This window comes from Mustela putorius, unplaced genomic scaffold (genome assembly GCF_011764305.1).
Source record: "Mustela putorius furo isolate JIRA1106 unplaced genomic scaffold, ASM1176430v1.1 tig00003983_pilon_pilon_pilon, whole genome shotgun sequence".
Taxonomy (NCBI): Eukaryota; Metazoa; Chordata; class Mammalia; order Carnivora; family Mustelidae; genus Mustela; species Mustela putorius.
In genome coordinates this window covers 11,864,599-11,892,048 of record NW_025422123.1, presented here as the reverse complement: position 1 = coordinate 11,892,048, position 27,450 = coordinate 11,864,599, and the positions used below count along the sequence as shown (strand labels likewise).

Here is a 27,450-nt window from a genome sequence, read left to right as displayed (position 1 = left end):
TGAAAGCTGATTGAGAACCTAAAAAGTGGTATGTAACTGAAAGTTGGTTTTACCTAGTTTCCTTTCAGAAATGAAATAAGGAAATGTTTAAGTTGCTAGATCCCAACTGAATTAAGTGCTTGACCAAAAAAAAGTGTCGTCTTATAAATAGTACAAAATATAATTTTGAATTTGTACTGAAATATCTCTATCAGTTATCTCATGAAAAGAAAGTAAACAAGGCTTTCAAGTTTAGGATAGTATGTCTGTAATTACCAGGGAGAAAAATATGTTGTTCAGTCTTAGAATGAATCCCTCAAGTCCAGGGGGATGGTCATTTTGGTAATTCTCTAATGAAATTGTATCGGTAAATACTACTGACAGTAGTATCGGGAAAAATAGGTGACAGTTCATAGATCCGTCATTCAAAAGTACTATATGGTTGCAAAGTATTTCACTGGAGAATGGGAATACCCATTCTCAACCAGTTTGTTGGCAGAACCAGGATGTAGCTGGTTCACGGGTACTTCTAGAATTCACTTAACTCTCGTACGTACATTCCATTGTGTTCCTGACTGCTTACCTAGACTGCCTGTGGTGGTACGTAGTATATATATATATGCTTCATGTTCAGTATTAACTTTCTAAAACCTGAAAACCCGGGAATTCTGAAGAACGTTTCTCAGAGAAAGGACTGTAGACCTGCATCTACGTCATAGGGTTTATATGAAGATGAAATGAGATTCTGAGTCAAGGCAGATAGTTGCTATTTCCAGTGCATAGTAGGCACTGTCCTGTTAGTTGTTGCCATCATCTTTTAAAAAAAATGGTTCTCATCAATGTCTGGTTAGGAAGCTTATAAAAATGTTTCAAGTGCAGGGGGAAATGTTTGCAGTTTCATGGGAAGAATTTTTATAATTACAGAGAAAAAATGAATTGTCTGCCTTGTAGCCTGCAGTCTGGTAGAACTTTCAGCATTGATGGAAATTTCTATTTCTGTGTTCTCCAGTATGATAGCCACTAACTATGTGTGCTGACTGAGTACGTTAAGTGAGCTAGGCAACTGAACAACTGAATTTTACATTTATCTTAATTAACTTTAAATAGTCACATATTGCAAGTAGCTACATGTTTGACAACACAGAAGAAATATGGAAAATATAAATTATACATGGAGCGGTGCCTGGATGGCTCAGTGGGTTAAGCCGCTGCCTTCCGCTCAGGTCATGATCTTAGGGTCCTGGGATCGAGTCCCGCATCAGGCTCTCTGCTCAGCAGGGAGCCTGCTTCCCTTCCTCTCTCTCTCTGCCTGCCTCTCCATCTACTTGTGATTTCTTTCTGTCAAATAAATAAATAAAATCTTAAAAAAAATGGTTTAAATTATACATGGACTACTACTTTTCTCAGTTTCTTATATATCTTTTTTTAATTTTTAATTTTTAATTTTTTATAAACATATATTTTTATCCCCAGGGGTACAGGTCTGTGAATTGGCAGGTTTACACACTTCACAACACTCACCATAGCATATACCCTCCCCAATGTCCATAACCCCACCCGGTTTCTTATATTTTTATTGAAATTGGGAAAATACATATACATGTTATATCACTTTTTAAAATTTACTATTTACTTTTAAGTAAATAAATAAGTGCTGTCACCAATTTACTTTCTGCTGCTTCCTTTCTTTTGGCTGTCATTGTTGCACAGTTCTTTAAAGAGTTGGGGATATTAATTTTTGGTTACTTTGGCAGGTTAGAAATGATTGGGAGGATTAATATTATATTTCATGTTCCATTTTTTGGAAAGCACAGATAATACTGAAGTGTGTTTCTTAAAAATGTTCCTTTGTAAATTTACATAATATATTTGTGTTTAGTCTTACTAAAAGTCCCACCACTATAGCTCTGAGCATATTGTATTGTACTTGATTATTCTGCCAGGGTAATTGAATATGTAATAGAATATGTAACAGCATTGTGAGTTTTGGGTCCTCATTTTCATTTAGCTGGTTTTGTAGAATTTCTGGTAGCTAGAGAGTTAGCAATATGTTATGCAGTATTTTGTTAATTTGTTGTTTTTAACATGCTAGGATTTCAAAAACTTGTTATTTTTAAATATGCCAAATTCAAAATTAATCTTTAAAAATGGTAGTGGATGGGGACACCTGGCGGGCTCAGTTGGTAGAGTGTGTGACTCGATCTCAGGGTTGTGGGTTTGAGCCCGTGTTGTGTAAAGACCACTTAAAAAAAAAAAATCTCAAAACTGTAGTGGGTAAAAATGGATTCTTCAAGGGGCACCTGGGTGACGTAGTCATTAAGCATCTGCCTTTGGCTTAGGTTATGATCCCAGGATCCTGGGATCAAACCCTGCATCGGCCTCCCTGCTTGGCGGGAAGCCTGCTTTCTCCCTCTCCCACTTCCTCAGCTTGTGTCCCCTCTCTTGTTGTGTCTCAATCTGTCAAATAAATAAACAGAATCTTAGAAAAAAATGGATTCCTTAATACCGAAATATATCAAAAAGTGGTTAGTAATTTTGGATTGGAGATTAAAATTTAATATTACCATTATATATTGATTGCCTCCTAACAGTGAACGCTATCAATAAAGAATGTAAATGACTCTTTACACAACCTCAAGATCAAGAGACCATGCTTTACAGACTGAGCCCGGAAGGTACCCCAATAGTAGATTTTTAATAGAGGGCAATGAATCTTTTTTTATTTTGACAAATTGTGGGTCCAAGCTTCATGACCATTTTTAAGTTAGCTGAGGACAGTTCTGATTCTCTGTAGGTATGAGACCAATATGCATTTTGTATTACATCCAAAGAAATGAGAATTGATTTATTCTGTGATGTACTTTTAACATGTTAACATATATATTAATATGTGTGTATATGTTTTTGATGTACTAAAATATGTCACAAAAATATATATTTTTGTGAATGTGCTACTTTTGCAGATGTATCTTTTTTGACATCTCTGCATAAATATTTAAAAAAATCTTCAAGTATCATATGCCTTTTAAAAATTAGGTTTTTCTAACTGGCATAACATTTTTTCATGGGACAGAGCACATAGAATTCACAAACTACTGTTCTAAGGAAGAGAAGTGAGAAATAATCCTTCATCTGTTATCTTTGACTGATTGCTTTCTTCCTCTTTTTTTCCATGGATTTCTGTCTTGAAAGAACCATGCTTTTCCATGGCTGGTAGGGTGTTCCTAGCCTTTTGGGGTTTCTCCCTTATTTCTGTTTTATGTAGGTTGGTAATGTATGTTTAATAGGGATAACAGTACAGTAGTAGTATATTTCTGCCAAGTTTAAATTAATCTTTTTGGGCTGAACTGGCAATCAGTTGATGCTTATTTCTACAATAAAAATAACATTCTTTTTGTGTGGAATTACTCCCAGTCAAACTTGGAGTCAAGTACTTTATTTTTTTATTCTGTCTCTTCCAACCTAGAATTTGGGTTTGATGGTATCTTCTGATCCTTTGGAAGGATGTGAACAGAGATAATACTTGTTTTTAATATACAGTAAAACTTTACTTTTCTTAAAATTTATAATATAATATGAATATTTTAAAGGGTAAGTTAATATAAAGGACAATAATGCCACATATGAATGATTTAGATAGCATGATACAGTGGAAAGGATTGTAGATTTGCAACCGGAAGATCTTGGTTCACTTCTGCATTGGTGAATTTTATGTTAAGAACAAAATAACTCCCTCCCCCCCCAAAAAAAACCCCTAAAACCAAGAAAATGTTATGGATAGGGGAACTGTTACATTAACATTTTTTTTCAAAATTAAATGTCTTTCAGTTCATGTTATTTTCTGAAAAAGAAATCAGGAGATGAAAGATCATAAAGAACACTTTAAACTCATTGACTTAAAGCAATATTAATGCTTTGGTATTTATCTTTCTAGTTTCCAATGCATATAAAAAATAAATATCAAAAGCCCATATTATAACTGCTATTGTATAACTTGGGCTTTTACTTGTATAATATGATAAGCCCTTTCCATTTTGATAAATATATGGTATTATCTTTAAGGCTATGATTTTTTATATTCCATTATCTTGTCTTTAAGCAGTCTTGTTAAATATATGTTTCTAATATTTCAGTGTTACAGATAGGATTGTAATGAACTTCCTTTATATATAGATTTATTCCTCTCCTCCTCTCTTTTCTCTCACTTCCCCCTGCTTTCTCTCTCTCTACTGTGTGTGTATGGGTGTGTATGTATATGTATCTTTGAGCACATGACTGGATATTTCATTAGGATTAGTTCTTTTAAGGTTTTTGTTGACCTTTCATCAAGGCTTTAATGAATTGCAGTCTCACCAGTAGTGCATATATGTGTATATACCTTGCCAGTATTGAGTAATGTGACATGTATTATTTATTTATACATAAATTACAAATGTTTTCATTTATTTATATGTAAATAAATATATAATTGAAGTAAATTGACAATGTTATATTAATTTCAGGTGTACAGCTTAATAATTTAACAATTGTACTACCCAGTGCTCATCAAGATAAGTGTAGGTATCATCCATCACCACACAATATTACATTATTACTGGCTATAATTCCTATGCTGTACTCTTTTTTTTTTTAAAAGATTTTATTTATTTTTTATTTATTTGACAGAGAGAAAGATCACAAGTAGGCAGAGAGGCAGGCAGAGAGAGAGAGGGGGAAGCAGGCTCTCTGCTCAGCAGGACCCTGAGATCATGACCCGAGCCGAAGGCAGAGGCTTAACCCACTGAGCCACCCAGGTGCCCCCTATGCTGTACTCTTATCTCCATGACCCTTTTATAACTGGAAATTTGTACCTCTTGATCCCCTCCATCTATTTGCCCATCCCCCAGACCACCTCCCCTCTGGCAACCACCAGTTTGTCCTCTGTATTTAAAAGTCTATTTTTTTGCTTGCTCTTTCGTTTTGTTTTTTAGATTCTATATATAAGTGAAATCATATAGTCTTTGATTTATTTCACTTAGCATAATACCATCTAGGTCCATCCATCTTGTTGCACGTGGCAAGATCACATTCATTCCTGTGACTGAGTACTCTTCTACTGTATGTGTGTGCCATATCTTTATCCATTCATCTGTTGGTGGACACTGGGTTGCTTCCATACCTTAGCTATTGTAAATAATGCTGCAGTAAACATTGGGGTGCATGTATCTTTTCAAGGAAACTGAGACAACTTCTAAATGACGTCCTTAACTCAGAAGAGGCAATAAGATCTTCATACAGATAAGCAGAAAGAAGAAAATAAAAGCAATCTGTAATCTTTTACCAACACAGAGTCTCATACTTTGTGGTGTGTGTTTGTGTGTCTGATATTTTGATTTCCTTAAGGTTTGTTTATAGTGCATGATTTCTTTTCAATATGCAAGTTTTCATTTTTTTTTTCTTCTTAAGATTCTATTTATTTATTTGACAGAGAGAGATCACAAGTGGGCAGAGAGGCAGACAGAGAGAGAGAGAGGAGGAAGCAGGATCCCTGCTGAGCAGAGAGCCCGATGCGGGACTCGATCCCAGGACCCTGGGATCATGACCTGAGCCGAAGGTAGCGGCTTAACCCACTGAGCCACCCAGGCGCCTGCAAGTGTTCATTTTTAATGTGGTTAAAATCAGTCTTATTTATTTATTTATTTATTATTGCTTCTGCCTTTGACTGAAAGCCCCTCCCATCAAGTTTTTTTATATATCGTCTGATATGTACATTTCAAGTTTCTAGTTTCTCAAGTTTAATATTTAATCCATTATTTTATTGTATAGTGTCAAGAAGGGTTCCAAGTTAAAACAGTTTTTAAATTGGTTTGCCAGTGGTCTAGCCACCACAAATTATATAAGCCTTCCTTTCCCTCAGAATGGAAATGCTACCTTTATCAGATAATAAATTATTATATTTGAGTTTTCTGCTTTGTTCCATTGAATTGTCTTTTCCTTTGCCAGTACTGCATTAATTTAGTTATTATAGCTTCTTAATATGTTTTAAAATTTGGTATTGTAGTTCAGGGTCATCAGCATAACTTTTCCTTTTAAAATATTTCTTGTCTCTTTTCCTATTTTTATTCTTCCAGATGAATTTTTAGGAATCATTTTATCATGTTCCAAAACAAATTCTAAGTGCAAATTTTAAGCAGTTTCATTTTTCTTCTTTTTATGCTTTTTGCTGTATACTCAGATTTCAGACATTGGTCTTTGCAGTTCATTTTACTTTTAAAGTTGATTAATGAAAAAATTTTACAGTTAGAAAGTTTATTTGAAACAACACTGGGTAGAAACTGGCTAATGAATGAGTTGGTTACTAGTGCAGGATTAGAGACTCTGAAGAACGTCTCCATTTTCTTTAATATGTGTTTTTCTTGCTTGAATGTAGAATTGTGCTGTGCCTGCAGTATATAAAAATAAGCCAAACTATCCCCTTGGTTTTAAGTTATGCAGTTATTGTCTTATTTTTGAATGATGAGCATGATTAGAAATAAAAGACTAGCTTAATTTTTTATAGGTATGTGAAACTGTATTCGTTTTTTTTACTTTGTTATATTAGTCACCATATTTGATTCCATTCCATGATTCATTGTTTGCTTATAACACCCAGTGCTCCATGCAATCCATGCCCTCCTTAATACCTACCACCTGGCTCACCCATCCCACCACCTCCCTCCTTTCTAAAAGTCTTAGTTTGTTTCCTGGAGTCCACAGACTCTCGTGGTTCTCTCCCCCTCCAATTTCACCCCTTTAGTTCTCCCCTCCTTCTCCAAATGTCCTCCGTGTTATTCCTTATGCTCCACAAGTAAGTGAAACCATATGATAATTGACTCTGCTTGACTTACTTCATTCAGCATAATCTGCTCCAGTCCCATCCATGATGATGAAAAAGTTGGGTATTCATCCTTTCTGATGGCTGTGTAATATTCCATTGTATATATGGACCACATCTTCTTCATCCATTCATCTGTTGAAGGGCATCTTAGCCCATTCCACAGTTTGGCTATTGTGGACATTGCTGCTATGAACATTGGGGTGCAGGTGCCCCTTTCTTTCACTACATCTCTATCTTTGGGGTAAATACCCAGTAGTTCAATAGGGAAGTTCGATTTTTAATTTCTTGAGGTACCCCCACATTGTATTCTAACAGAATTACTTATATATAAGGGTGTCTATGCAATATAAATTATAGAAAATGAGATATTTAATATATTCATCATATAAATATATGAGCTAATTTAAGCCATCAGATGGGTTTTATTTGACCATTTTAATGAACATTTTATAGTTTATTTATGACATTTATTACTGTGTATAAGCAGGATACCAAATATAATTACTCTTTTTTACTCTGAAATTTCATTGTTAGTATCATCTGTTGCGATCCATTTGTACTGTAGTGATGCCCTCGGGTATGACAGAGGTACTTTGCTCCTATGATAAATGGCCCTACTTCATGCTGTTTAATTTTATTTATTTTTATAGAGTTTTATGCCCTGCCACCCCTCAACCCCCCCGGCTGCTAATTTTGCTGCTATCAATGTGCCACACTCTGGTAATGTTTCACTCCCCCCCTTTTTTTGAATACTGCTTCCAGTCTGTGATAGACTAGTAGTCAAATTTAAGCCAATATTTAAAATAAGAGTTCATAAGCTAGGAAGGCCTGAGGCACTACTTCTGAGAAAAATCATATGACCACTGGTGCATAAACTTAGTATCAATTTTGAGAGTTGAGTTTACTTACTTCTTAGTTCTGGTTTTGGCTGTATTTTTAATAGCTGAAATTGTCAGATGGCAGGTCAAAGTTTATTTGTAAGTCCTATGTTTGGGACTAAATCTGTTTTCTCAATGAAACCATTTGAGGAACTTTAGTTACATTGCTGGGTTAGTTCAGTACACACAACTTTTTTTTTTTTTAATCCATAAAAAATGTCTAAAGTAATCATCTATGTCTAATTATTGTTCATATCATTTTGAAGAAGTAGGCAAGGCCACTGGCTGAGGACGGGAGGTAGGGAAACTAGAGGGGAGGGGTGAATGTTTGTAATGGTAAGGGGAGTTAGGGAGTGAAAAATTAAGAGTATGCTTAGTCATGCCTAAGTTGTCCCAGACTCAGCTGAGCTTAGTCAGCAGTTATGGGGGCTCTAACAGTGAGGTTGTATAATTTCTATAGCAGTGCTTAGCTGCTGGGCATAGGACTGGAAAAGAGGCTTGATTGGACTGCTTTAGAGTTGTGAAGGGCAGATGTAGCAGAAGAATATTGTAGTTTAAGATGTTAGAGATTTTGATCCCTGAGTCTTGGCTGGTAGGCAGGATGGAACAGAAAATAGGAAGGAACTGATCAATTTGTAGAAAAATGGGAGAAAAAGAAGGGTTTGGAGATTTCAGTGAGGTTTTAAAATAAGTAGGTTAAAAGTAGTAATTATGAGAACTGAAGGAATAGAAAATGTAACAAAATAGAAGTATCAGCTTGGACATCTCATCCTCTAGGAAGGCTTTCCTTGCCTGTTGGGTTTTGTTAATTGCCTTCTTGTGTGCTGTGGCCTCTCCTACTATACTCTTACCAAACTCCTCATTGTATGGTAGGGATCTTATCCATTTCTGTTCCCCACTGTAAGCTTTATGACTGCAAAGATTGCTTTAATTTGCCTGTATTACAGTGCCCTGGTACCTATGAGGAACCTAGTAGGTGTTAAATAGAATAAACAGGAATAAATAGAATAAACAGAATAAACAGGAAGTCCTGTTCATAGTGGGTAGTTTAGAAGGACAGTGTTCAATGGGAGTTGCTAATGTTAAGAAGAGGTTGGAAGTCTTCAAAATAGACCAGACAGGAAATGGGGGTATGGGTAGTCTATCGTCATACTGTAAATTCATATTAGAAATTCAAATTCGTGCTTTATTTTGGTTTTCCCCTGATTTTTTAAGGGTTTGAACATTTGTATATCATGCACCAGGTATTTATTTTGCTTCCTTACTAATTTTGGAATTGAAGTTTTACCATTCCCATTATTTTCTTAGTACACTAACTTTAGTTTCTTCTTCATCTTTACCTCATGAAACACATTTTTAGGTATAACATTCTGTATTTAGAAAATCTCTTATTTACTTGAAATCTCTACTGTGTCCTTAGAAAATTGTAAGATCAATGTAGTGTTTGGTTTGTAGAAGGAAGTATGGTCTGGTGGAGTCATACAGATATGAGTGAATGCCTTTTAATTTTTTTTTTTCTCTCCTTTTTTTTTTTTTTGTATTGCTGTGAAATTTTTACTATTTATAAAATTTGTATGATAATATCCAATCTCTCAGATTTCTCATGTGAATTAAATCATATATGTAAGTCATTTATATAGGAGATGGACAGGTGTTCAGTGCAAATCTCTCTATAAATGTCTGCTTTTTCAATCAGTTTGACTGTAGGATTACAGATAACATTTAACGTCGGCAAATCTCTGTAGAACCACCTGTCTGCCTTCATTCAGAAACAAATCAATCTGGTAATGTCAGTTACTTAGACTGTAGGGATAATTTGAGAGTTTTTAGAAATTGTTTAAGGCGGTCTTGATTGGTAAAGAAGCTGAAGAGCAGAGAGGGATGAGGTGATTTGGCTTAGGATGTGTAGTTGGTTAGTTTCGGGTTTCAGGGTCATCTACTATTAATGGCTCAGAAAGTGTAAGGCTTCATTCATTTAGATACTCCTGGGATGTCTAAATTTCCTGATTAGAACCTGACTTTTAACTGACAAAAAGAGCTTATCCTTGTTGCTTTCATATGTGTTTTAAGTTTCCTTTAAAAGATCCAGTGGTGGGCACCTGGGTGGCTCAGTAGGTTGAAGGTCTGCCTTTGGCTCAAGTCATGATCTCAGGAGTCCTGGGCTGCTCAGTGGGGAGTCTGCTTCTCCCTCTCCCCTGACCCCTCTCACCACTCCTCTCTCTCTCAAATAAATGAATAAAATCTTTAAAAAAAAAATGCACTGACCTAAATATCACCACATTTCAAAAGCCAGATGTTACTTTTACAAATTATTCTTTGGTTTAAAGCTAGTTTTTTTTCCCCTCTCATCAACTCCCAACATTTAGTTTAAAGCAGTGCCATCCATTGTAGCCAGTATGTGAACTCTGTATCATTGGTTTTTTATGAGGTAAGTAGCTTGAGCCAGATTGTTAACCAGTCCCCTGTGGCCTTCACTGAGTTCATTTTCCTGTGAAAAAAGCTGAGTTAAATAGTGTGCATTGGATGCTATTGGTTTTCATTCTGGTGCAGACTCCTCTCATTGTGGACTTGTAATAAACCATTCTTAGACTATCACCTGTTGGCAGACCACATTTGATCTGAAGGATTATTATATGCCAGTGCATTTAATTTATTCATTCAGCTAATGCCTGTTGAGTGCCTACTGTGTGCTAGACACTGTTCTAGGTTTTGGGAATATATCAGTGAATAAAACAAAACAGTCTGTCATCTCATGGGGCTTGCAGTCTAGTTCTGTTAGAAATAACGTTACTGTTTCTCATTTCTCTGAAGTTCTGTTGTTTTCGTAATGAACTATTTTTGTAGTTCAGTTCTTTGCTCTTTAACCTTTGACTTAATTGTTTATATTTACATGTAGTTAGTGTAAGATGTAAGAACATTTTAAATTTAATCATCTTTATTTTTAAGTTGATTCTCCTCAATCTAGTTATAGAATTTTATCACCCATAAATAATGGTTCTCTCTTAAATCAGAACTTCTGAAATATTAATAGTGAACAGTGAAGATAGTAGAATTTTTTATCCCTGATTTAATGGAAATGCTTTTCATATTCACTAGAAAGTATGATGTTGGCTTTTGGTTTAAAATAGTTTAAATCATTTTGAGGAAGTAGTATTATATATAGTTCAATATTCTTGAATTTAAAAAAGAAAATGAAAGGGAGTTGAATTTTATCAAATGCTAAAAAAGGTAGTAGATAGCAGAGACTCCCTGATTTATCAGTAAACCGCTGATTTAATCACAGTTGTAGCAGACAGTGCTTAAAAGAAAACTCAGCAGGTAAACTAAAAGCCAAAAAACTTAACATTTTTTCTTAATGCTTGTTTTTAGTAGACTCAGTCATGGAAGAATGAGGGATGAGATGTAGAGAATTACTGTGCTTCTATCATTCTGACTAATATAGGTCCTTTTTTTTTTCCCTGAGTGTACTTGTCCCCAGAAGTACTAAATTCAAATTTAGAAACCCCATTTATATTACAGTCAGTAACATTTATAATCAAGATCACACTGATTAGAGACATAATTTTATGGTATCAGTGGAAAGATAATAAATATAAACATCTTTATAAATTCATTAAGTGATAATTTACTAAGTACATATGGTATGCTATGCCCTGTACATACATTTGCCTAAGTAAATACTTATAAATTGTGATAAGGATTGTGAAAGAAAATGTAAAAGGTACTAGGAAATGGGAATGTGAGAACTTAATTTAGGGAAAGCATCTCTTAGGAAATTCATTTAAGCTGAAACCTGAAGGATCATTAGGCTACACAAGGAATTACGGGAAGAGGAAGTATACTACCATCACTAAATACGCATTGTGCACTGACATCTTTCCATATATTACTCCACTTACTAGCCCTGTTAGTTGGATAATATTATTCCCAAATTTAAGATGAAGGAAACTGAGGATTGAAGAAATTCATTAACTTTTTTTCACAGCTACCCTGCTGTTAAATAGTCCTGCTGGGATTTCATCAGGTCTTTCCAACTCCACAGCCAAAGCTTTAACTGCCATGTTATGTTAGGGAGATTTGAGAATATTTTCTTAATTATTAAATAACACAAGTTATATCTTCCTATTTTACTTTTTCTCATTTTTACACCAGAGCCCTGTGTTCTGTTTCTATAATTAGAATTAAGTAGGCCGCTTAGGGTATGTACACATAAATATTAAAGATACATAAATGTGTGCACACTTGCATATATATCTATATATTTATGTTTATATAACTTTAACTTTCTGATTTTAAAAGTAACAAATTTGAGAGATTTTGGAATTTTCAGAAGGACAAAAGAAGGAAATAATCTCATGATTCACAGATAACCACACTGACATTTTTTATGCTTATTTCAGTATTTAGGCATTTATTATTTTTTAAATTGTAATCAGCCTGCGTATACAAAATTATTTACTGATAGGCATACAGTGTCCAAATGAAATATACATCTCTCTGGTTTTGGAATCTAGTAGTTTTTTTTTTTTAGATTTTATTTATTTATTTGACAGAGATCACAGGTAGGCAGAGAGGCAGGCAAAGGTGGGGTGCGGGAAGCAGGCTCCCTGCTGAGCAGAGAGCCCAATGCGGGGCTCGATCCCAGGACCCTGGGATCATGACCTGAGCTGAAGGTAGAGACTTTAACCCACTGAGCCACCCAGGTGCCCCTAGTAAATTTTTTAAAAATAGTTTCATAAAATACTGATTTTGGCCTTCATATAGTAGTGAGAAGGAAGAGGTTTCACACTTTTCATGAAGTCAAATAAAAGGTATTCTGTTATAGTAGTCCTCTTTGGGAGTCAAATTTGGGAAAATAATTCTTTAACTTTGTTGATCTGATGGAGTGACGTTTTTATAAGAGATATTTATTATCTAATTTCTGTTCTGTTTTTCTCATTTCTAAGGACTATAAATAACTTGAAAGAGTAAGACCTAATCTTGACTTGTAGTTTACCATTCAAGAATATTGTACTAATTGTGTAACTATTTTTTTTCTGCCATTACTTTTCATTAACTGATTTTCATCTGTTGCATGAAGTCAGTTTTGTGTGTACAGAAAAATAAGCCATTTGGATTTCAGCCTTCTATTTAAATGACAGTCCCACAGGATTTTGTTTCTTTCATTTGCATTTTTTAGTTTCTACCATGTACCTATGCCTTTGCTTTTGTAGACAGACCCCAAGGATGCCAGAAGAGTTTAAAAATATGTGGGATATAAGCCTTGCCACATTTTATGTTTATTAACCAATTTTAAAAAATATTAAAGGTCAGATTTTGTTTTTATCAAACTTAACATCTTGCCTTAAATGATATATGCCTATTCCTTTTGGGTTCATTATCTGTCACAGTGATTTGTGTTGAGGTATTTCTTTTGTGCACATCTACCTCCAAAAGATTTTAAATACAATTGCAGAACTTTACATTTGTAACTTGAGAAACAAGGAAACACATTTTAAGAAGAAAATCAGAATGCCATTCCATAACAGTCATACATAAATCAGTGAAATAAAATTCATTTTAAAAAGCATGATAATTGGGGCGCCTGGGTGGCTCAGTGGGCTAAGCCGCTGCCTTTGGCTCAGGTCATAATCTCGGGGTCCCGGGATCGAGTCCCACATCAGGCTCTCTGCTCAGCAGGGAGCCTGCTTCTTCCCCTCTCTCTCTCTCTCTGCCTGCCTCTCTGCTTACTTGTGATCTCTGTCAAATAAATAAATAAAATCTTAAAAAAAAAGTATGATAATTGTTCACTGTAGTTTACTTTAACTCTTATTTTAAAGCTGGTGAATATAAATTGAGTTTAGATTTTAGCCAGGTATCATATTATTCACATGTAAGCCCTAAAATGATGTGTGTAAATAATTATTTTGTCTTAGCTTCTTTCTATGGTAGTAAATTTTTATTGAAAATGTCTCCAGTTTTTAAATATATAAAGTGCAACCTTTTTTTCTTTTCCAGCCATAAAAGTTATTTTAAAATAGTTTCCTTTTTCTTCATATAGTATTTCTTTAGTATGTCTTTTTTCTATACCTGTTACCAAATCCCTTTTCTGTCCTTTTATTTTTTGTTTAGATGATTGTTCATTCATCTCTCCATCTAGTCATTCAATAATTCGTTCAAGAAGTGTTTATTTAATTCTTATTATATGCTAGGTATTTAGCTAGGTGATGTGGAGAGGGAGGAAAGAAGGAATGGGAATTCCTTTTTATCTATGCTAGCAACATTATGAAGTATGACTTATGTACCTTTTCTTGTGGGGTTGTCACATGGAAATAGATTTTACCATTTCCATTTTACAAATGAAGACTTGGGTTCAGAGAGATTTAAGGATTTGCATAGAGAACATAGTTTATAACTGACAGAACTATGATTTGACTCCAAGAATATCTGATTTTGCAGTGTTGTTTGCTTTCCTTTATGGGAGACAGGTAAATAAAGTACACTTCTTGTCTTCATGGGTTGTATGGTTTAGTGTTCTCTGTGCTTTGTGAAGATGCTGCTGGGCTGCTCGGGAGAGGGGGTGAGATTCGAGCTATCTTCTCAGTCTGTCTCCCATGCAACAAGAGAATCTCCTTTAAAAATCCATTTCGCTTACTGGGCTTTCTCTAGCATTTCAAGTGAAAATGGATTTTGCAGCTAGAAAGAAAAAAGCTTCAACAAAAGGAAAAAAAGAAAAAAAAAACTTAAGATTCACCGGTTTGAAATTTTTTATACATTTAACCTATGTTTGTAAGGAGAGAGGTGATGTCATATACAGAAAGCAAAATAGGATGCCAGGAGATGAATATGAGGAAATGATGAAGATAAATATGTGAAAGGAGTTATAAATATACTACTCTGGGAATACAGAGGTGGGTAAGGGCATTTTCAATTTGGAGGATGAAAGCTTGTGAAAATAGTGCCATTTGAGTCAGGGCTAAGGTAATATTTGGCACAGTAGAAGGTAAGGGGAGGGTAGCAGTGAGGATAAGTAGGGAACATTGCAGGTAATGGGAACAGTATGTTCAGAGACTTAGAGGCAAAGATGAGGCATATCTGCAAATAGTTTAATGTGTCTGGAGAGAACTGGATTATAGGAAATACAAAACAGTTGATAGATGTCAGAATATGGGAAGCATTAAATGCCTGACTAAGGAGTTACTTTGCCGTAGGTTGTGGGAAACCTTTAAAAGGTGTTTGGAAAAATAAAGGTATGAAATGTGTTGATACTGATTAAGGAGGATTGATTATAAGCAGCACGTAAGATGGACTGGCTGAGGGAAGATCTTCTGTAGCAGTCCAGGTACTGGCAGTGGGAATGAAGGCTAGGAACCAAGTATAAGTGATCATGTGAAGTTGTATTGTTAGGTGTGAATTAGTTATCAGAGGTGATTCCAAGGTTTCTATCCTGGAGGAAAGGGAAACTGGTATGCCAAGTAGGGATTCTGAGTGTTGAGTTTTATCATTTGTATCTTAGGTGATTCCAAAAAGATATGAGGAGGTTATCACAAGTATTTATAGTAGCATAGAAAAGACAAGAAATCAGAATGAAGCCTAAAAGGAGTAGGGATACAAAATTAACCCAGAAGGTAAAAATGCAGAGATGCACTGAATAAAGGTACTCTCTGGTTGCTGAGGTAGGGCAAGAGTGTAACTGTTTAGCTTCTTAGCAACTAGGAAAGCGTTAACACTGTGTATTATATTGTCTTGAAGCAAAGCAGAGTCACAGTCTGTGCATAGCAGTTAGGAGTATAACATTTTTTGGTGCTAAGGCCTGTGAGAATTTTCCTTCATAAAAGCCTGTTGGGCCGCTTAATTTTGTAGTCAGCAGTTATCTCTAGTAAAAATAACATCAAGTATTCAGTTAAATTTTGCAACATCTTTGGCCTCAGGCTTAGGAAGCAGCACTCTGAAGTAAAAGTACGCTTTATTTATTTATTTATTTATTTATTTATAAAGAGACTAACGGAAAGTCTGATCTCAAGATCAGTAGATTTAAGTTGTGCGTTCTGGGGCCAGTTTCATGGAACTCCAGGTTCCTGTTCTCCAATTCCCATTTAATCAGAGCAGCTCTACATTTATTTCTTTTATAGAGTGGGTTTGCATTTTAAAATTCGGTGTTTGAGCAGCGTTTGAACAAAGTTTTAAAAAGTTGGAAACCATTGACTGATAGCAGTGGTCCCCAAAGTGGAGTCTAGGAAACAGTATGAAGACTTTTACTTATACATTTTTGTTCCTTAAAATTTCAACTTTCATAAATAATTTATAAAATGAATAATATGTTAGAAAGATAACAGATATATATATATATATATATATACATATATAATTTATAAACAAATAACAGTTGTGGTTATCACATGTGTATTTTACTGATGGGTTATATTAAAAAGTGAGCTGAGCTAGAGGAATGAGAAGACTAACTTTTGAGATAATATTTAATGAATATTATTTCACAGAATTTAGCCTTCAAAACTCCTTGGTTTGCTGAAGATTTTAAAGTTTTATTCTCTGGTAAGAAACCTGGCTCGTTCCTATTTTATGTTGCCATCTAAAGGCACAAGCATGTTCTTATAGTCAAGTGAATGGAAGTTTAAACTTTGTTTTTGTAGTACTAAATTGTAATAACATATATTGGGTGTGCTTGAGATTTTTCATAGTGTCTTGACAAACTTTATCTCCTTTAAATCTCAAAACTTCCTTGTGAGGCAGGGCAAGCAGGTGCATAGTTTTTCTCTTATTTCATAGATCAGAAAAGCCATGCGGGAGAATAAAAGGGCTCTAGAACAAAGTTCTTCCACTTCTCTGCCTTTTTTGTTACCTTTTGTGCTTCTTATCACTGTGCTGTGAACGCATTCTTAAAACATGGATCTAGGGCTGCAGATGCAAAGACCCAAAGTAGAAGATGGATGTCAAAGATTCAGTGGAAATAAGCATGGTTAGAAGAAAGTCAGGAAGAAGACATTGAATTTTGAATGAAAATGCTAAATATTCAGCAATCAGATGGTAAAAATTTTTCTTCTCGTTAGTAAGTTTCCTGTTGGTAGTCAGTGGCTCCCTGCAGACCTGAGCTGAGAATGATAATTGTTATACAGAGTCTCGGTGGGAAAAAAAATGCCTTCAGGTCTGCTCTGGGTGACCTTAGGCTGACCAGCAAACACTATTGAAAATAATCTTCTACCTGCAATAGTAAATATGGCAGAATCATAGTATTTGAAAAGCCTTAGCATTATATAGTTCAGTACTGGTAAATTGAAACTCAGAAAAGTGTTTTGTCTTTTTGTAACGTGATAACTGCAAATAGATCTTAGTTTCCTGACTTGAAAGCTCAGTCCTTTGAAAGTCCAATATGATAATACTAGAAGGAATTGGGGTGAGGTGGGAAGCTTGGAGAAAACCCAGCAAACCAAGTGTGAAGAAAATCCAGAGGAATAATTTATTAAGACTATGTTCTGTGAGTAGAACTAATCTTTCTTCCCCCCCTTCTTACCATGTAGGCAAGGATTTATTAAACAGGAAACCATTAAAAATCAGTAGTTAAAAGGTTAACAACTTTAAAAATAAAAAATATTGTTCATCAAACTCGATCTTTATTTTTTGACGCTCAAGGAAGGAGGTTTTATTTTTGTTTGATGAGACAGCACATCTCTCTCAGAATGTACTGAGGCCTCAATAAATGCACATTCATATGGTACACCGAGAGAACAAGGAGAAAATAAGACTTGTATTCAACTCTAGGAATTGAAATAGCGATTTGAGGATTGAACATTCTTCATAGCATCAGTCTTTCATTTAGAAAATTTTCTGATTTCCTGGCTATCATACTTTTTCTTTTTAAATTTGTTTCTGTCATAGATCTACCTATTAAATACTAAGATACTGTGAGCAAGTAGATAGTGGTCATGAGGTACATTTTAACATTAGTACAACCCCTTTGTTCACATACATGTTTGCCAGATTTTGATTTCATTATGTGTGGTAGAGACATTCCTAAACTCATAAGAATGAAGCCTGCTTTGAAGAATAGTAGATGGCAACTCTTAAACCAGTCTTCTCACACGTAGTCCCTTATACCAAAGAGATTTAAAAATTCTGTACCTGCCACTTGTTTTATTGTCTCCCTGTCCTAATCCTGAGTTTTGGCCTATCACATTTTTTTTAAATGGCCTCCCTTTCTCCATCCATTAGGTATATTCCTCTGTTTGTCTTTAAGGCCAATTTTCCTTTCATAGTCATGTGTTTTTTTCTCCAAGTCTTTCCAACTAAGAATAAAGTGCTGGTTCATGTACAACATTTTGCAGAAAAAAAGTTGTTATGCTTTTCTCTGTTCCTAATCTTTGATGGATTTAAAATTTGTGATAAGCATATCTCTCTGTAGGCTCTTAATTATTGATGTGCTCATCATAAAGCAATTACAGCTTAATTGATCATGTTACTATTCTAGATGATGTTCAGATCTACAGCTGGGGGCCCTCCACTGGAAGTTTGGAATCTAAGGCAGTGCTCATATGGATATGAGTGGAAAGATGGGAATAGTGCCTGCATGGGCAAGTAAGGGCATGTCCTTAGTATATATGGGTAAGAGGAAAATAGACTAGATAAATGAGGGACTTCTCAACTGTGTAACAACTAAGAGGAAGTTGAAAGTTCTGCAGTCTAAGAAATCCCTACAGTGGAGATAAACTTACTGGAGCTCTGATAATCAAACTCTTAGTATACTGTGAAGTCTAGCAGATTTTTTTTTCTATGTTGTATCTACTTCATACCATCTTTTATTTCTCTAAATTAGGAAATTTGAATGTTTGTTTGGCCTGACAGTTTTTCATATAGACAGTTGTCTTCTGTATTTCCTATTTATTCAGTACAGTCATCATGGAATAGAAAAGAGACAGGACTAGGCATCTGTGATAATACAGTACTTAAGAGTAAAAAATTAGTATAAAAATCTCAAAGAGGGGAATTAGTTAGAAAATGAAAGTCTGAAGTCCTGTCTGCTTGAGGCCTGTGCTGGAGGCCTGTGCTGGCTAAGATTCCAGAATGGGTTATTAAAGGCAGGTTTTGTGAGACACCTAGAAGGTGAGCACCAGAAGCCCTATAGTTTCACTCAGTCTTAACCATGCCTTGCAAACTCTCTGGTCTGTCAGGGCTCTACTAGATTTCTGTCTCAAGAACATAGGACAAATATAGCGTTTTAAAATTTCAGTAAAGCATTTGACAAGTTCGTGGTAAGACATCATTGACAACATGGGTAAACAGACTGGTGCCTAGTTAATACAGTTGTACAGTTTAATGATTTACAAAATATCTCAAATTATCGAAGACCTTGTTTTATAAAAGAGAGTTAGGCACCACAGGGCCCTGTTTCTTGTTCAAAGTGGATGGACTGAGGGGTGAACATGGGAGTTCTCTTAGTTTTTTGAAATGTCGTCTTTTGGAAGTGGTAGTAGATTAGAATTTGTGTCATTTTCCTGAAAGTGTCTCGCAATTATGAATTAGGAGTAAACTACTAGCTGCTCTTCACTCAGCATCAGAGAGAGCTCTGAAACAGAGATGAAGTGGATGATTTCAGGGAGCTGGTAATATGTGGACAAGCTGGACATTCCCTTACTTCAGTGTTGTTTTGAACAGGGCATCTCAAACTTTGTTCTTCCTGGGGATCTTTTGAAAATGCAGATTCTGATTCTCAAAGTCTGGGATTTTTGTGCAAGCTTTCAGGTGCTGCTGGTGCTGCTAGTCTGTGGACCACATTATGAATAGACAGATTTAGACTCTTAGGAGAATTTCAGGATTGGAAGTTGATAATAATAACTGCAGTGATTTTTCCTGATTGGGTTGTAGACACTTTACATGCTTAGTTTTCACAGAAAATTTTCAAGGTGGGGCGTACATATCTTTACAGATGAGGAAATTGAGACACAGGGAGCTTAAATAGCTTGCTCAAGGTTTTAAAATTGATGTAACTGGGATTTATTTTTTAATTTTATTTTTTATACACATTTTAAGTTTTTATTTTAATTCCACTTACTTAACAGCCAGTATTATATTAGTTTTAGGTGTAGGAATATAGTGATTGAACACTTCTATACATCATCTGGCCTCTCACAACAAGAATTAATGGTATAAGTGGGATTTCAGCTTAACACTAAAACCCTTGTGGGTCTATCATATTTATGAGATTCTATGATTTTTGTGAAACTGATTTTCCCCCATAAAAATAGTTTCTAATTGTAAGAATTTGCACCATTCAACTTGAGAGTGGGATTAAAAACAGCAACATCATTATCAGTACCAAACTTGTTGTATGGGATGTTAAACATTAAAACATATTGTCCACTAAATTTTTAAAACTGTTATATATATATGATACATATATAATATATAAAGCATTTGTTATATATATCATATATTTTATATATATAATAATTTATATTATATATATTTATATAAATACAAATATATTTTAGTTGAAAAATACTGGCAAGTATAAAAAAATCCTTTATAATTCTACTGTTATCCAAACATAGTGATTATTACCATTTTGAGTTTCTCTGATAACATGCTCACCCCTATACAACTAAACAAAAAGTTGAGATTGTGTTGTTTATAATTAGAGTCTTTTTTTCTTCCGCTCAACACAGCTTTAATAATGAAAGACTAAACTCTTCCTACGTTACCCTCCCCTGATTTTCTCCTGACCACCATCAACACCACCATCTTCCCCTAGGCTGCAATCTCCTTTTCCTTTTCTTGCTTCTCCCAAGGATGGCTGCCAAATTCTGCTGCTGGTTTCTTTGTAATCTCTCTTCAGTTTAGCTATGTTTTTTCACGTTTGGGCCCAGCTTTTTCTTACTAAATTAGCAACTAGTAAATCACTATGTCATTCTTTTTTTTTTTTAAAGACTTCATTTATTTATTTGACAGACAGAGATCACAAGTAGGCAGAGAGGCAGGCAGAGAGAGAGGAAGGGAGGCGGGCAGGGAGAGAGGCGGATGTGGGGCTCGATCCTAGGACCCCGGGATCATGACCTGAGCTGAAGGCAGAGGCTTTACCACTTAGCCACCCAGGTACCCCCACTATGTCATTCTTAAATTTATTCCTGGTTTCACTGGTTGATTGTTCTGGCTGTACATAAAATCTTTTGTCTTTCTCTTCTCAAATCTTTTCAGTGACTTCTAATGAAATAAGCGTGAACACTTGGGGAGTTGAAGCTAATGCCCATGAAGCATCTTCCTCTATCGGCTTTTATATCTAACCAGATCTTTTTCTGTCTTCTTGTCCATTGCCAGACAGGGTGCGAGTTTGCATACTTTTCTAAAATGTGGTATCTAGGATTTCATACCTGCATATGTACTTACTTCATTTTAATGAATGATTCTTTCTCTACCTTATTGAAATTGTTGGTGTGATCATTAAAACATTACGTACCAAATTAAAAATTATTGGCGAGGTTTGTTGACATTTGTGATGTTTAAACAGCTTTCTCTTCTCTCCAGTTTTTTTTTTTAAAGATATTTTATTTATTTATTTGATAGAGAGAAATCACAAGTAGATGGAGAGGCAGACAGAGAGAGAGAGGGGAAGCAGGCTCCCTGCTGAGCAGAGAGCCCGATGCGGGACTCGACCCCAGGACCCTGAGATCATGACCTGAGCCGAAGGCAGCGGCTTAACCCACTGAGCCACCCAGGTGCCCCCAGTTTTTTTATTCTTTGATGACGTGTCTCATCTACCTGCCATTACCTGTGGCTCCTGGCCAGGGCATCTTTTCTCGGTGGATCCAAACAGATTGAGTAATATAATCTCACAGCTTTATTCATATCCTTTGCCAGAAAAAAGGAGCTAGAACTCTTTTGTGGCTTCTCTAAGAATTTTTGTTTTTAATAATAGTGGAGAAAATGGTTGTAGATGAAATTGGTAGAAATAGTACATGTCAAAGAGTTACTTTCTAGAATTAGGTACATAATTTCTTTGGTAGGCAAAGAAAATATACCTTTATCAGTGGATCTTTGGGACTAGCAAAGATTTAATTAAGAATTTGAGCAATTATAATTAGAAAATAAAATTTAGGAATTAAGGCCACCTTGTTCACTTAGCATGAGTGTGGGTGTATAACCCTTTTTAGGTAGGACAGTGAGACCATGGTAAAAGGAGTGTTATAGATTATTACAGAAACTAGGATTTGACTCCAGATCTGACTGACATAAAGGTCATGACTGAAATCATTATTGTTTTAAAAATTTTACAAATACAGAGGATTATAAATTCCTTTTTAATGTAATGGTAATTTTTAGCTCCTAAATGGTATTTTCATGTCACATGAAGTATATATACTGTGTGGTGTGGACATTGAATAATATTATTGGTTATGATGATTGGCTAAGAATTATTTAATTCCTTGGAATCTTCATTTTCTGATCAAACCTGACCTAAATCTTATCCCTTGGTATACTCTACAGTTTTATTTTTCCTTAATTTCTTTGGTTCTCACTGACCAGTATTACTTAAAGATACATACTTCGGGAGAATTTCGAGTCTCAGAGATTTTCTCTCTTTTTGTATTTTGTTGGTTTAATAACTTTACATTAATGATGTTTCTGAGAATTGATACCTTTATTGATGAAATTGGGGATTAGAAGGTAACTTCAAGAAGGTTGTGTATACCACTGTAAGGTGGTGATTTGAGAGTGAGAAAGCTTGGGTTTGAATCTTTGTTTTTCAACTGTGTGACCTTGGGCACGTTTTATTACCTCATTTTCAGTGTTCTCATCTGTATATAATTATAACTCCGATTCCATAAAAGGGAGTTCTGAGAATTAAAGGAAATAACGTTTATAGAGGGTTTAGCACAGTGCCTGGCACAATAAACAGTCAGCAAAGAAAAGCTAACAAAAACAAAATATAGCTTCAATTAAGATATACTCTAAAAATCTTGGGAAGTATGTTAGGCACATATATTTTCTTTAAAATACATTAAGATGAGCTTAATTAAATATATTTAAAGTTTAAAGTATTAAGTTTTTAGTATAGATTGATTATATACTTGGAATAGCTATTTGAACCTAAAAGAAAGATATTAGTATTTTTGGCTGTATTCATCTTACTTAACTATGCTTCTGACCTTCTTTATTGGTATTACTTGTTGGACACATCCTCGCTGACTAACATGTCTGCTAGAAGGAAGGGAAGTAAAGTAAAAAACTGAAATTTTAGTGTTTGCTTTCTTGTGAATAGCTTTAAAAATGTTTAGTGGAGAAACAATTTGGAAATGTACATATTTTATGTATCTGTCTTGTCTTTGGTTTATTTCTGAATGTAAAAGTTGTCTCTCTGTTGGGCCCCAAACTTGGTTAATTTACTTATAGAGCTTTGTTTAAAAAAAAAAAAAATTCCCTCTCATTTCCCCTTCCTCCTCAAGACCTTTTCCTCAGGTGATTCTGTTAATCAGTCTGATGTCAATGCCACTGGGCTGTAGCAAGTCCTGTGTTGTCCTGTGAGCCCATTAATGGAACATACTTGCTCAATCCTTTTTTTTTTTTAAAAAAAAACATATGGTCAGATAATAAAGATAGATATGGCAAATAAAAGGCTCCTTTAAAAAAATATGTCAACTGTGACATCTCTGAACTCAAATTGCTCATTATAATATGATTTTTTTTAATGTTTATTTGCATATAAGTCCGAGTGGGTTCTTTTTTTAAAGAAAAGTACAAATCAGATAGGCTGATAAACATGTAAATATTCTTATTTTTCATTTTCTTATTCTTATATTACCATATATATGTATTTTATGATATCCTCCTTAGGATATGTCTCATGAAATGGTTGTTCTAGTGTACCTTCAGAGCAGGACCTGGGCCTAGGGTGAGGCAAACAGTGTCTAGGGCACAACGTTTTAAGGAGGTGCTCATTTTTAGGGTTGGGCACAAGTAAGTACCTCCTTAAATGTTGTGCCCTAGACGCCTGCTTGCCTCACTCTAGTCCCAGCCCTGCTCCAGAGAGTAGGCTGCATATAAATTATTTTAATTTTGGTTTAGCATAATCACATGCATGCTTGGATGTTTTATAAAAAATTAATGACAAAATGAAAATAATGTAGCCAAACCCAAATTTATATTACCCAGAAGAAAAGTTAGCTGTTTGAAAAAGATAACATTATCATTTTATTCTTGCATGTTCAGTGATTGTCAGAGCTTCGGAACTTCCAGTTCAGTAGAATCTTGTCTCACCCTGAAATGTGCTTGGTTGTTTTATCTACTGGCAGCTACCTGAAATCTATCATAAGCTTCTTAATTTGATATATAGTACATTCAGCTCTTAAACTTATGGATATCATTGAAGTAGTAGTGACTCAAGTTTTACTACATTTTTATTAATAATTTTCGAATTCTTTGAGAATTTGCCTATGGTTTTTCTTTTCTTTTTTTTTTTTTTTTTTGAGTGCTACATCTGGAAATGCTCAGAAGTTGTTTGCCTTTTTAAGAGAACAGTTTGCAGTGAAAGTATAACTTCTTTAGAGGTGAGGTTCAAGTTAACGAATGATGAACCATAATATGAGGAAGCATAATATTGTGAATTATTATTTGGAAAACATAACTAATGCAGGCATTAGCTGCTGAAGCCATTAATAAAGTACCACTTGTAGAAAGCTGGAGAGATAGGTAACACAGAACTCTCTCTGTAAACTCTCAGAATGTAAACTAGAGAACAACTTAGTTTATTCAATAAGGACTGAATTCTTTAAGTTTGATATGTTTTGTAGGTTCCATGATTAATATGTAATTAGAATATGAAAATGAGTGTTTAGAGTCCGCTAAAATTTGTAGATGTGACATCACTGGGAAGTCAGGCATTTTGTTTCTTAAAGTTCAAATTTATTTAAATGCACCTTTTTTTTTCCAAAATAAATTTTTATTTCTACTTACAGTGGTGCCAAAGTAAGTTTTTCCTACATAGAATTATTTAATATTTAGGTCTGTGGATAGTGTTTAAAAAAAAAAATAAACCCATAACAACCAAGAGTGGAGGAGTATCTAGATTTGTTTTTAGCTTTCTTTTTCATGGTTTCTCAGAAGTGTGTCATATTATAAATACGTTCAAAATGTTTTGCTCTGAGGATATGTAGCATTCCTATAAAGGTTAAATCAATAAAAATGATTTGGACACATTCCTAAGCATGGCTAGAACAGGTAGTTCGTTGTTTTAGGTACCCTTGAGTTCCTGGAGCAGATCATTATGGCGTAGCAAAAGAACTTACTAAAAGTTGCTTTCTATGTGTAGATGCATCAGCTTAAAAAAAGTAAGATTTTCTGGCCTTCTAGAAATGAATATTTTTAAAGTAGCCCCGTGTATATTGGTTTAACGATGTGTTTTAAACTCAAAGTTTTGAAGCCTTTTTTTTTTTCCTCTTCTCCGAATGCTGAAGATACACCATAATTGATAAGGAAGAGGTACGTACAGGAAAAATGTAATGGGCAAGCTTTCCAGCCGGTTTAGAATGAATGGTACTCTTAAGATTAAAGAAAGTGTCACACATTATAATTGCAAAATTAAGAATTAGGTTTTTTTTTTTTGGTTTTGCCGGTTTAGAGGAAAGTTCTGTAGTCATTGGGATCTTATCTGTTCATTTGAGCAGTTCGAAAGACGAGCATGTATTTAAAAGCATTTAACTTAGGCATGTGTTTTAAAAAGCATATATATTTCTCTTGTGATTAGGGTTGGCTTTTTACTATTATACTGTTGCTTGGTAGAGTTTTATTTCATCCATGTGTTTGCTGTCTTCTTGTTCATTTAATATGTTTGAGTATGTAAGTTTATTTAAGTTTATATGTAAGTCTTCAGATCACATTATTTTCACATTATATTCACATTATATTTCAAAAAATATCTGTCAGCTTATAATAGTAATATGATTTTTCTTAAAGTTTGCTTTAAAACGGCTTTGGGGTATTAGAATTTTTTGGATAATGTAAGCACAATGAATTGATCATGTTCTTGGCTGATTAAGGTTTAAATCAAGGTGGCAAATTTGAGTTATGTATATTAATGTAATTTCATTATAGAAAATCTCATCATTTTGTACATGTAGTATATAATAACTTTTTAAATAAATACTTTATGAAAAATATTTTGTTATTTGTTGGAGCACATGATCTTGTTTTGTAGCCAAGAAAATGGTTTGAATATGCCTCAGTGGAATTTTTTTACATATATAAATGTATAAATATAGAGTGGTTTAGTCATTTAGTAATTAAATAATTTGGCAATATAAGCCAGATATTTTACTCTTGTAAAAAAGTTATCTAAGTGTTCCTTGATATATTCTGATTTATCATTATATTTTTAAAAATAAGAATATTTATGAAAATAAAAATAAGCCTAAAAAAATAAAATAAAATAAAAATAAGCCTAATCTGCATATGGATCTGTTTTCTTTCTGGATCCTGTGAATGGTAATTTAAAAAAAATCTATATGTTTTCTCTGGTCTTGCTCGTTCACTAAAACATTCTGCAATATGCTTATGCATATTATAAAGGAAATGTATTGTTAAACTTCTAGTGCTAAATCACGAATAGTGTTCTGACAGTACCAGTTGTCACTATCTAGCTTAGATATGACATTTTTGAATTGAGGTAGATACTAGTGGTAAGATGTTTTGAAAATGTTATAAGAGTGGGATTATGGACATTGGGGAGGGTATGTGCTTTGGTGAGTGCTGTGAAGTGTGTAAACCTGGTGATTCACAGACCTGTACCCCTGGGGATAAAAATATATGTTTATAAAAAATTAAAAAAAAATGTTATAAGATTTCCTCCTAAGATAAAGGTACTCAAAGAGGAAGGGAGGGAAGTGGGGTATGGAGAGAGAGAGAGTGAGTGAGAACATACTGTATGTGTTTAGTTTTAACAACTTGGGGAATGTAAAGAATTCTGTGTGAACATTCAGGTTTTAATAATACAAAAAATAAGAGTTTCTATTATGGAGAGGAGGTTGAATTAATGATCAAAAGTTTGAATTACATTAACTTTTCTCTTTATATTGTTTTACAAAGGTACTATAGTACATTGTTTTTGTAAGTACTATCTGCTTTATGGATTATCTTCTTAAATATTTTCATTTTGTGTTGAATTATTTGAAAGAGCAATAGCAATATTTTCTGCATTTTGTCAGAAGTCGAATAACTTTAAAAGCTTTACCAATTTCATGAGAGGTTAATTAATAAAAATTAATCTCACTAGATTACCTTTTATAACCAATTATGCCTGATATTAGGATGTTACTGTCTTAATGGAAGTTTTCTCAGATATTTTCTTATATTGTCCTGATATTTCAAATTGGGTATCCTTAGTATGAAATGCTTACATACTTTTATAGTTACTCATGTTATGGAAAATATACTGATTGATATAATGTAAGTTATTGAAGATTTTCTGTGCTATATGTAATACAGTATATATATCTAATATTGCAGATTTCTGTAAGGTGGTAAAATTTTATGAAATTGAGAATTCATTTAAGTTATCTTTGAGCTATATTTACAAACAAGTCTTATAATATTATTGATTAAAGGGAACTTGCACCCTGTATCTTTTGGATACATTTTTATGTCTATTTTCTAGGACCATGTTACAGCAATACATTAAAAATAGTGGTTTAAAATATTGATTATAAAACATAGCACTTTATTATCTTTTAGCTTCACAGTGAATTCACTTTGCTTAGA

At 34.2% G+C, this 27,450-nt stretch overlaps 1 protein-coding gene across 4 annotated transcripts in view; it reads left to right on the top strand.

Annotated features, from left to right (window-relative positions):
• The window catches only part of SUPT3H (SPT3 homolog, SAGA and STAGA complex component), a 560,284-nt gene that overhangs the window by 17,774 nt on the left and 515,060 nt on the right, over positions 1 to 27,450 (top strand). Inside the window, exon 1 of one of the 4 annotated variants that reach the window (XM_045071051.1) lies at positions 24,660 to 25,176. The exons of the other annotated variants lie outside the window; for them this stretch is intronic. The gene's annotated coding sequence lies outside the window, so the exon portion shown is untranslated. Of the gene's footprint in view, positions 1 to 24,659; positions 25,177 to 27,450 lie in introns of those variants that run through there. 4 annotated transcript variants of the gene reach the window in all.